Genomic DNA, 12,627 nt, shown 5'->3' on the forward strand with positions numbered 1-12,627 from the left:
AACTACAGCAGGCATATCCTCACAAATACCGACAGGTATAGCAGTTGATTTATCAGCCATTTGCAAAGATATTTCAGTAGGTGTCAACTTATTCAAATCAAGTCTATGATATAAAGAGAGAGGCATAACACTAACACCGGCTCCAAGATCACATAAAGCAGTTTTAACATAGTTTCTTTTAATGGAGCATGGTATAGTGGGTACACCGGGATCTCCTAGTTTCTTAGGTATTCCACCTTAAAAAGTATAATTAGCAAGCATGGTGGAAATTTCAGCTTCCGATATCTTTCTTTTATTAGTAATAATATCTTTCATATACTTAGCATAAGGATTCATTTTAAGCATATCAGTTAATCGCATACGCAAAAAGATAGGTCTAATCATTTCAGCAAAGCGCTCAAAATCCTCATCATCCTTTTTCTTGGATGGTTTGGGAGGAAAAGGCATGGGTTTCTGAACCCATGGTTCTCTCTCTTTACCGTTTTTCCTAGCAACAAAGTCTTTCTTATCATAACGTTGATTCTTTGATTGTGGGTTATCAAGATCAACAACAGGTTCAATTTCTATATCATTATCATTATTAGGTTAAGCATCATCATGAACATTATCGTTAACATTATCACTAGTTTCAGGTTCATTACCAGATTGTGTTTCAGCATCAGAGATAGAAATATCATTTGGATTCTCAGGTGTTTCAGTAATAGGTTTACTAGAAGCATGCAAAGTCCTATCGTTTTTCTTTTTCTTCCTATTAGAAGGACTAGGTGCATCTACATTATTTCTCTGAGAATCTTGCTCAATTCTCTTAGGGTGGCCTTCAGGATACAAAGGTTCCTGAGTCATTTTACCACCTCTAGTCATAACTCTAACATCATTATCAATATTCTTACTATTCAATTCATTGAGAAAATCATTTTGAGCTTTAAGTACTTGTTCTACTTGAGTGGCAACCATAGAAGCATGTTTACTAATAAGTTTAAGTTCACCTTTGACATTAGCCATATAATCACCCAAGTGCTCAAGCATATTTGAATTGTATTTCAATTGTCTACCAAAATAAGCATTAAAATCTTCTTGCTTAGCCATAAATTTATCAAACTCATCTAAGCATGGGCTAGCAAATTTAGTAAATGGGATTTCAGCTTTATCATATCTATAGAGAGAAGTTACCTTTACTACTTGTGTCGGGTTATCAAGACCATGTATTTCTTCAATAGGAGATGGATTAAGGTCATATGTTTCTTCAACAGGCGGTAAATTAAGACCGTGTATTTCTTCAATAGGAGGTAAATTCTTAACATCTTTAGCTTTAATACCTTTTTCTTTCATAGATTTCTTTGCCTCTTGCATATCTTCAGGACTGAGAAATAGAACACCCCTCTTCTTCGGAGTTGGTTTAGGAATAGGCTCAGGAGTTGGTTCCGGAAGTGTCCAATTATTTTCATTTGTCAACATATTATTCAATAGAATTTCAGCTTCATCCGGTGTTCTTTCCCTGAAAACAGAACCAACACAACTATTATGGTAATCTCTGGAAGCATCAGTTAGTCCATTATAAAAGATATCAAGTATTTCATTTTTCTTAAGAGGATGATCAAGCAAAACATTAAGTAATTGGAGAAGCCTCCCCCAAGCTTGTGGGAGACTCTCTTCTTCAATTTGCACAAAATTATATATATCCCTTAAAGCAGCTTGTTTCTTATGAGCAGGGAAATATTTAGCAGAGAAGTAGTAAATCATATCCTAGGGACTACGCACACAACCAGGATCAAGAGAATTAAACCATATCTTAGCATCACCCTTTAATGAGAACGGAAATATTTTAAGGATATAAAAGTAACGAGTTCTCTCATCATTAGTGAACAGGGCAGCTATATCATTTAATTTAGTAAGATGTGCCACAACAGTTTCAGATTCATAGCCATGAAAAGGATCAGATTCAACCAAAGTAATTATATCAAGATCAACAGAGAATTCATAATCCTTATCAGTAAGACAGATAGGTGAAGTAGCGAAAGCAGGGTCAGGTTTCATCCTAGCATTTAGAGATTACTTATTCCATTTAGCTAATAACCTCTTAAGTTCGTATCTATCTTTGCAAGCTAAAATAGCTAGAGCAGCTTATTTTTCAAAAACATAACCCTCGGGAATAACAGGTGAGTCTTCATCATCACTTTCATCAATATTATCAGATTCAATATTTTCATTCTCTCTAACCCTAGCAAGTTGTTCATCAAGAAATTCACCAAGTGGCACAGTAGTATCAAGCATAGAAGTAGTTTCATCATAAGTATCATGCATAGCAGAAGTGGCATCATCAATAACATGCGACATATCAGAACGAATAACAGAAGCAGGTTTAGGTGTCACAAGCTTACTCAAAACAGAAGGTGAATCAAGTGCAGAGCTAGATGGCAGTTCCTTACCTCCCCTTGTAGTTGAGGGATAAATCTTTGTTTTTGGATCTCTCAAGTTCTTCATAATGATAAGCAGATATAAATCCCAAATGACTCAAAGAATAGATCTATGCTCCCCAGCAACGGTGCCAGAAAATAGTCTTGATAACCCACAAGTATAGGGGATCGCAACAGTTTTCGAGGGTAGAGTATTCAACCCAAATTTATCGATTCGACACAAGGGGAGCCAAAGAATATTATCAAGTATTAGCAGCTGAGTTGTCAATTCAACCACACCTGGAAACTTAATATCTGCAGCAAAGTATTTAGTAGCAAAGTAATATGATAGTAGTGGTAACGACAGCAAAAGGTAACAGTAGCAAAAGTAATGTTTTTGGTATTTTGTAGCGATGATAGCAATAGCAACGGAAAAGAAAATAAGCGAAGAACAATATATGGAAAGCTCGTCGGCAATGGATCAGTGATGGAGAATTATGCCGGATGTGGTTCATCATGTGACAATCATAACATAGGGTGACACAGAACTAGCTCCAATTCATCAATGTAATGTAGGCATGTATTCCGAATATAGTCATACGTGCTTATGGAAAGGAACTTGCATGACATCTTTTGTCCTACCCTCCCGTGGCAGCGGGGTCCTAATGGAAACTAAGGGATATAAAGGCCTCCTTCTAATAGAGTACCGGAACAAAGCATTAGCACATAGTGAATACATGAACTCCTCAAACTATGGTCATCACCGGTAAGTATCCCGATTATTGTCACTTCGGGATTAATGAATCATAACACATAATAGGTGACTATAGACTTGCAAGATAGGATCAAGAACTCCCATATATTGATGAAAACATAATAGGTTCAGATCTGAAATCATGGCACTCGGGCCCTAGTGACAAGCATTAAGCATAGCAAAGTCATAGCAACATCAATCTCAGAACATAGTGGATACTAGGGATCAAACCCTAACAAAACTAACTCGATTACATGATAGATCGCATCCAACCTATCACCGTCCAGCAAGCCTACGATGGAATTACTCACGCACGGCAGTGAGCATCATGAAATTGGTTATGGAGGATGGTTGATGATGATGATGACGACGGATTCCCCTCTCCGGAGCCCCGAACGGACTCCAGATCAGCCCTCCCAAGAGGTTTTAGGGCTTAGCGGCGGCTCTATCGTGGAATTGTCACGACAGATGTCCTAGTGTGAGGACTTAGTCGTGAGGCCAACGCATATTTGTAGTAGCTTGAGAGGGGTTGAGCAGAATCGAGAGACGCAACACAAGACAAGGATTTATACAGCTTCGGGCCCCGGGAAACATCGTCCGGAATAGCCCTATGATAACCCACAAATATAGGGGATCACAACAGCTTTCGAGGGTAGAGTATTCAACCCAAATTTATTGATTCGACACAAGAATAGCCAAAGAATATTATCAAGTATTAGCAGCTGAGTTGTCAATTCAACCTGAAAACTTAGTATCTGCAGCAAAGTGTTTGGTAGCAAAGTAATACTAGATCATTGATGGCGCGCGTTGCCGCGCTCGTCATTTTGTCAACTGAATGATAGGAAATTGCACATAAATATAGGCACAGAACATGAATATAAGATGATTGTTCGCTATATCCTCATTTCCATCATACAACAGAATAATGCTCACAGGAATCTCGGTAAAAACATGGACGCATGAGAAGCTTGGCCAGTTAACTTTAGGCCCATCTTGAGCAAATAACAAATAATAATTGAGAAATTTAAAATGCTAGCAACGTACAATGGAAATTAAACATCCTGATTTACATATAATTAACATTGTGAGAATGGAAAACAAGACAATAATGAAAAAAACCAAAACATAAATCAATATCACCAAAAAGAATAAAAGAAATGCTTCAATAGTTGTCAGAGTGCTTTACACTGCTTCATCCAGTAACATTACACTGATATTCCAAAAACTTGTTCTACCACACAGTGCCATTCATACTCGGTGTTCTTCCATGCTAGAGTAGACGACCACCCACTCCCTTATGCAATGGTGTTTCAAAATACGACATCATCTCTTTGGGGACCATAAAGAGGAAACAAAATATATCTATGAGTACAATGCAACATTTTGTCAATTTACCTTTGTAGTTTGTTTGTTTGTTTTGATAAAGATTACCTCCTAGGGTTATGAGGTTCTCAAACTTCGGATTTCAAAGCAGAGAACTGAAGTGACAATAACATTAGGATGCAATCACATCTCAACAGTTGTAGATAGTGTCTTACATGGTACCACTATGGTAGGGAAATAAGTAATGCTTATGTTCTATCAGTTATATGTTAGGTGTTTCTTTCTGAGTAATCTAAAAATTACACTGAAAGATCAGATTGTTGGTGTGTCATCATACTCATAAGACTTATACAAGTATAAAAGATGTTCCTTGTACGAAATTACTCAACATAAATAAGGACGCTTTCTTTTAATTTACACACATGTCCATGGTAAACACATAACAAATTTGTATTAGTGAAATAAATAACTCAAATTCTGAATGTTCACATGTGAAGACAGATCTCAATCATTGATCAATGAAAAGCTGGCCCTTTAAGCTCACTTACAGTGGGTCGTACTGATAATACCCATGCATTCTGACAATAGTTCACTACATGTTGGTTTTATATTTGTCCCAATTTTTTATGGTGCTAGGTGCTCAACTTCACAAGTTAAATCCTGTTTGGGTGCTCAGCTTCACAAATTAAATCCTGTTTGGGTGCTCAGCTTCACAAGTTAAATCATGTTTCCTTTAATCAAATGGCTACACTGTCTTGCTAGTATCACAAGAAGGAAAGGTCCATTCAGATATTCAATATATAACCTGTGAATGCATATTATATAGATTACTTGGTGAAATTTTCTTATAAAGGAAATAGTAATTAACAATGATCTAAGCAATAGCTAAGCTGCCTATTTTAGCACAACTATCATCATAATAACAAATGAAAATACCAAGCAATGTGAACACCTTAGAAGAGTCATTGCAGTGTTCATAATTCAGAAGAGCAGACATGGAAGAATGTGGTTGCAGTTTCACACAATTCACATAGTTATGAACCGGAAAAGGAAGGAAATTCATAAGTTAAGTATTTGATATTGGCAAGCTTCCACGAGGCATTGTTAACATAGCAACAATACAGTGTGATTCAAGGAATTTTGCTACATGATGATTTGGTGTCTAATTATGAGTAGATTTCACATGATCCAGTAAATAACCAATAATGTAAGTGGAGAGAATGTTAAGTACTAAAACCAGAATTATAACCAAGGGATGCAAAACCTCTTTTACTGGGAAGGACGCCCATAGGCCGGAGATGGAAACATACAATGATGGGTTTCCGTCCCATCAACACATTTTGAAAAAAAATCTTGTACATCTATGTTTTTCAAGTTAAGGAGCATTCTGCTCCCGATTTTGTTAAAAATGAACCGGCATGCTCTCATACACCAATGAACTCATAGTTTTTTGTGAGAATACACGATGTCCCTTTTATCAAATTAAAGGCATTAAAAAATTACCAAACAATAGTGTGGAACCGAAAATATCATAACTAATCAAATTAAAGGCGTTAAAAAATTACCAAACAATAGTGTGGAACCGAAAATATCATAACTAATCTTCAATGCACAATTTTTTTTGCAAAATACTAACATCTTCAGCATGTAAGTGTTCTGTTGCTGTGACGCAAAAGCTCAGCTAGAATAAAAAACGGAGAATATGAGGGTGCCTGAATTTGCCAACTGTGAGGGTATAGTTTCCTGACCACATAGTTGAAGAATGAAAGCACACCACATACATTTCCGAATCGAATATTCCGCCTGAGCCATGGAGAGGCTAACTAATTTCTCAATAAGGCTTGGTTGACCGGCCAATATTCTTGAGGAATGTATGCACCTGCATTAGTCAAACAAACACATCAATTTAGATTCACATAACCAATTCGCTCAATGAAACAAAATGATATCTGACTACCTTTAACTTGGTAGTCCTGGATAAAAATAACGATTTGTTCTCTGTGACAATTGAAGGGATAGACCAAAGAAAGAAAGAAATCTCCATCTAAATATTTATGAAGAAAAAAAATACTTGCAGCTGACACTTGAAGCCACCAGTGGTAGGGAAAAGAATCATGCGGCTGATTATGTAAAAGGACAACAAGGAATCTCACCCGCAAAAAAAACAAGGAATCTGTATGTTGAATTTTTGGAATGAGAGCATATTACGATATATAATTGCTTGCTGGAAGAATCTTACATGAACTGAACAGAGATATAGGGATCTAGACGAGCATCATGGTTCATGCTCTGCTGCGGGAGTATTGGCTTGGTAGGGGAGGTAACACATATATATATACACAGACCTGTACCCGGAGGTAGAGGAAAGGAGATGCACATCACCCCCGCCATGAATTGTGCAGAAAAACTGAAGAATAATTGCGCCCTTGAAATCTCCGTGGAGCAGTTTCTTGCAGACGAAGGGTCGGCTTGAATCAGCTGCGTTGCCTGGATCGCCTCTTTTGTCCTTTGTAGATCGATCGCCCGCGTTGACTGGATCTAGCGATCCCCGCATCACCCGCAGTGGCTGCATCGATCCCCTCCTCTGTCTGATCCCCTTTTTTCTCTCGCAGCAACCAGTCTTCTGGACACGATGGACACGGTCGCTCGTCCGTATAATGGGCCGGCCGATGGCCCAATTTACCAGAGGCCTTCGTTTTGGTCTCTAGAGTAGCAACCCACAGGACAGTTGGGCCAGTTTTTGACAGATGCGGGATAGATGGATATACACACGAGATCCGATGGCCGGAAATGTCCAGATCATGAAAACAGACGGTCAGAAACGCAGATCACTGAGAGAGCTCGGTTTAGGCTCAGTTTTACTGTCCTTAAATAAATGATAGTGGTGGTAGCGGCAACAAAAGTAAAGACAACAAAAGTAATGTTTTTGATATTTTGTAGTGATTATAACAGTAGCAGCGGGAAAGTAAATAAGCGTAAACTAGTATATGAAAAACTCGTAGGCGATGCGGTTCATCATGTAACAGTCATAACATAGGGTGACACAGAACTAGTTCCAGTTCATCAATGTAATGTAGGCATGTATTTCGTATATAGTCATACGTGCTTATGGAAAAGAACTTGCATGACATCTTTTGTCCTACCCTCCCGTGGTAGCGGGGTCTTATTGGAAACTTAGGGATATTAAGGCCTCCTTTTAATAGAGAACCGGAACAAAGCATTAGCACATAGTGAATACATGAACTTCTCAAACTATGGTCATCACCGGGAGTGGTCCCGATTATTGTCACTTCGGAGTTGCCGGATCATAACACATAGTAGGTGACTATAGACTTGCAAGATAGGATCTAGAACTCACATATGTTAATGAAAACATAATAGGTTCAGATCTGAAATCATGGCACTCGGGCCCTAGTGACAAGCATTAAGCATAGCAAAGTCATAGCAACATCAATCTCAGAACATAGTGGATACTAGGGATCAAACCCTAACAAAACTAACTCGATTACATGATAAATCTCATCCAACCCATCACCGTCCAGCAAGCCTATGATGGAATTACTCATGCACGACGGTGAGCATCATGAAATTGGTGATGGAGGATGGTTGATGATGGCGATGGCGACGAATCTCCCTCTCCGGAGCCCCGAACGGACTCCAGATCAGCCCTCCTGAGAGGTTTTAGGGCTTGGCGGCGGCTCCCTATCGTAAAACGCGATGATTTCTTCTCTCTGATTTTTTTCTCTCCGAAAGCAAATATATAGAGTTGGAGTTGGTGTCGGAGGGTCAACAGGGGGCCCACGAGGTAGGGGGGCGCGCCCTAGGGGGTGCGCGCCCCCCACCCTCGTGGAAAGGGTGTGGCCCCCCTGGTCTTCATATTTGGCGAGGATTTTTTATTATTTTTTCTAAGACCTCCCGTAGAGTTTCAGGTCATTCCGAGAATATTTGTTTTCTACACATAAAACAACATCATTGTAATTCTGCCGAAAACAGTGTCAGTCCGGGTTAGTTCCATTTAAATCATACAAATTAGAGTCCAAAACAAGGGCAAAAGTGTTTGGAAAAGTAGATACGACGGAGACGTATCAACTCCCCCAAGCTTAAACCCTTGCTTGTCCTCAAGCAATTCAGTTGACAAACTAAAAGAAAGAAAGAAAAACTTTTACAAACTCTGTTTGCTCTTGTTGTTGTAACTATGTCAAGCCAGCATTCAAGTTTTCAGCATAAATCATAACTAACCACATTTGTTATAATTCTCAGGTCTCATCATTACTCATATCAATAGCATAATCAACTAGCAAGTCATAATAATAAATCTCGGATGACAACACTTTCTCAAAACAATCATAATATGATATAACAAGATGGTATCTCGCTAGCCCTTTCTGAGACCGCAAAACATAAATGCAGAGCACCTTTAAAGATCAAGGACTGACTAGACATTGTAATTCATGGTAAAAGAGATCCAATCATAGTCATACCCAATATAAATTAATAGTGATGAATGCAAATGACGGCTGTGCTCTCCAGCTAGTGCTTTTTAATAAGAGGGTGATGACTCAGCATAAAAGTAAATGGATAGACCCTTTGCAGAGGGAAGCAGGGATTTGTAGAGGTGCCAGAGCTCGGTTTTGCAATAGAGATAAATTGTATTTTGAGTAGTATACTTTCATTGTCAATGTAACAACTAAGAGATGGCGATATCTTCCATGCTAAACACATTATAGGCGGTTCCCAAACAGAATGGTAAAGTTTATACTCCCCCTCCACCAACAAGCATCAATCCATGGCTTGCTCGAAACAATGAGTGCCTCCAACATACATCAGGTCCCAGGGGGAGTTTTGTTTGCAATTAATTTTGATTTAGTTTGCATAAAGCGTGGGACTGGGTATCCCGGTGACCAGCCATTTTCTCGTGAGTGAGGAGCGGAGTCCACTCCTCTTGAGAATAACCCGCCTAACACGGAAGATAAGGACAGCCTTTGTTGATACATGAGCTATTCGAGCATACAAAACATAATGTTTATTTGAAGGTTTAGAGTTTGGCACATACAAATTTACTTGAAACGGCAGGTAGATACCGCGTATAGGAAGGTATAGTGGACTCATTTGGAATAACTTTGGGGTTTAAGGGATTGGATGCACAAGCAGCATTCCCGCTTAGTACAGGTGAAGGCTAGCAAAAGACTAGGAAGAGACCAACTAGAGAGCGACAACAGCCATGTACATGCATTAAAATTAATAAACATTGGATGCAAGCATGAGTAGGATATAATCCACCATGAACATAAATATCGTGAAGGCTATGTTGATTTTGTTTCAACTACATGCGTGAACATGTGCCAAGTCAAGTCACTTAAATCATTCAAAAGAGGATACCACCCCATCATACCACATCATAACCATCTTAATAGCATGTTGGCACACAAGGTAAATCATTATAACTCATGGCTAATCAATCATGGCACAAGCAACTCTGATCTCTAATTGTCATTGCAAACATGTTTATTCATAGTAAGCTGAATCAAGAACGTGGGACTCATCATATTTACAAAAACAAAAGAGGTTGAGTTCATACCAGCTTTTCTTATCTCAGTCAGTCCATCATATATCATCATAATCGCCTTTCACTTGCACGACCGAACAGTGTGAATAATAATAAGAGTGCACGTGCATTGGACTAAGCTGGAATCTACAAGAATTCGATAAACAGGAGAAGACAAGGCAATATGGGCTCTTGGTTAAATCAATCAATAATGCATATAAGAGCCACTTCAACAATTTAATTATGGTCTTCTCCTACTGACCCCCAAAGAAAAGAAAAGAAATAAAACAATTTACACGGGAAAGCCCCCAACAAGCAAAAGAAGAACGGGAAATTTTTTTGGGTTTTCATTTTTAATTATTACTACTACAGCAGAAAAATAAACTACTACTATTTTTTTGGTTTTTTCTTAAGGTTAAGCAAACACACATGAAGAAAGCAGGAAAAAGAAAATAAACTAGCATGGATATTACAATGAAAAAGTATGAGCACCGACATCTAGCAATGAGTGTGTGTGAGCATAAATGTAACATCGGTGAGAAATACGTACTCCCCCAAGCTTAGGATTTTGGCCTAAGTTGGTCTATGGCCACGGCTGGCCTGGCGGATATCCATAATAATATTTGTTGGGATCATACTGTGACGAGGAGGAATAGTTGGGGTCATATTGTGATGAAGAAGACTCTGACTGCCACTGGCTGACAGTCATTTCTGGATCCCAAGAATAACCAGATTGCCGTGGAGGCTCATCGTGTGGTTCCTGTTCTGGCTCCTCGGTAGGTGCAGGGTTCCGGTAGGCGTGAATAGCCGTCAACGGAACAAGGTACGTGCCTGCATTCAAATCAAACAAAGAAGGAGTAGGCAAGGTGATAGTCTCAGGATGATGTTTATTAAAGAACAATTGATATTTAAGCTCCCCTGCCCTATTCTTAACAATAAATGCCACCATACTTTTATGATCTAGGTAAACACGGGGTAGCACTTTTTCTTCCTTCTCAGCATGCCTAATAGGTATGTTAAAATGTGCGGCTAGGCGTGTAGCATAAATGCCTCCAAAGATGGGGCCCTTAGTATGGTTCATATTTAACCGTCTAGCAATAATACCGCCCAAACTAAAAGTGTTATCACTATATAAACCTTGGAGCAGAATAATTAAATCAGGGATACTAAGGTTTCCAGAATTTCCGCATCCAATTAAACAACGACTAGCAAATAATGCAAAGTAACGTAAAACAGAAAAATGTATGCTAGTGATTCGTGCATCGGAAACCTTCCTGGTTTCTCCTACAGTTATACTAGCAAGAAAGTTTCTAAATTCAGATTTAGGGGGATCCCTAATACTGCCCCATGATGGAAGTTCGCAAGCAGAAGTGAAATCCTCTAGGTCCATGGTATAAGATTTGTCATAAAGATCAAACATGACTGAAGGAGAATTACGCGAAGATGAATACTCAAACCTCCTCACAAATGAACAAGTGAGATCATGATACTGGGGGCATTTCTTAGCCTCAAAATCCTCAAGACCGGCATTGTGCAAATATGATTTGAATTCTTCTTTAATTCCCGCATGGTCCATAAAATTTTCCGATGGCCATTCGCAAGGCCGTACTGGAGCGTCTCTTGGTGGATCCTCGTCAGCATCGCGCATAGCAATTCTGGGTCCTTGCTTCTTAGAGGAACCACCTTGGAACATCTTCATAAACATATTGTTTTTCTCTGAAAAAATTCTGAAATTTTTAGTAACTTCGAAATAAAAGTGAACCAAACTCAATTAAACTGATAGCAACTACTCCTACAAGTGCCTAGAGCCTATATCAAGCATTAGAACTACTTGGAACCATATAAATTTGACATGCAAGCTCAAGAACATGGTCACCTATGCAGCACAAATTTGCAATGAATAAAGCACTAGATCAAAAACTAATTGGACCAATGGAGGAGTCACATACCAAGGAACAATCTCCCCAAGCAGTTTTGCAAGAGGTGCTTTGAGCAAGGAGATCGAAAATCACAACAAAAGTGACTGGAACTCATGCTTGAGTTGGTTTTTCGGGTCTGTGTGAGACAGAGGAAGAAGATGGGTGCTGGAATAAGTGGAGGAGGGCCACCGTGAGCCCACGAGGCAGGGGGGCGCGCCCTATAGGGGGGCACCCACCACCCTCGTGGGCAGGTGGCAGCTCCTTCCGCGGTAATTTTTGCACAGTAAATCCTCAAATATTCCTGAAAAAATCATATTAAATTGGCATGGCATTCTGAGGACTTTTATTTTCGGGATATTTTTATATTGCACAGATAATCAGATAACAGACAGAAAAATACTATTTTTACTTTATTTAATATAAATAATAGAAAGTATAAAGAGGGTACAGAAGTTTGTGCCTTCTAGTTTCATCCATCTCATGCTCATCAAAAAGAATCCACTAACAAGGTTGATCAAGTCTTGTTAACAAACTCATTCCGATAATCATGAAACCGGAGAAATTTCGAATAACACTAAGTTACCTCAACGGGGATATGCACATCCCCAATAATAAGAATATCATATTTCTTCTTGACAGTAGGAAGAGGAAATTCAAAACCTCCAAATATAATCGATGGAATTTTTCCAATAG

At 38.9% G+C, this 12,627-nt stretch overlaps 1 long non-coding RNA gene across 1 annotated transcript; it reads right to left on the bottom strand.

The window, feature by feature from the left end:
- Nucleotides 1–4,277: 4,277 nt before the first annotated feature.
- On the bottom strand, nt 4,278–7,165 carry LOC125536326. Its single transcript, XR_007294987.1, has 2 exons — nt 6,428–7,165; nt 4,278–6,349 (listed from the first exon to the last, which is right to left on the bottom strand). It is a non-coding gene; the product is annotated as an uncharacterized LOC125536326 (long non-coding RNA).
- Between the last annotated feature and the right edge of the window lie 5,462 nt (nt 7,166–12,627).

Source organism: Triticum urartu, chromosome 2 (genome assembly GCF_003073215.2).
Source record: "Triticum urartu cultivar G1812 chromosome 2, Tu2.1, whole genome shotgun sequence".
In the NCBI taxonomy this organism is placed as follows: domain Eukaryota; kingdom Viridiplantae; phylum Streptophyta; class Magnoliopsida; order Poales; family Poaceae; genus Triticum; species Triticum urartu.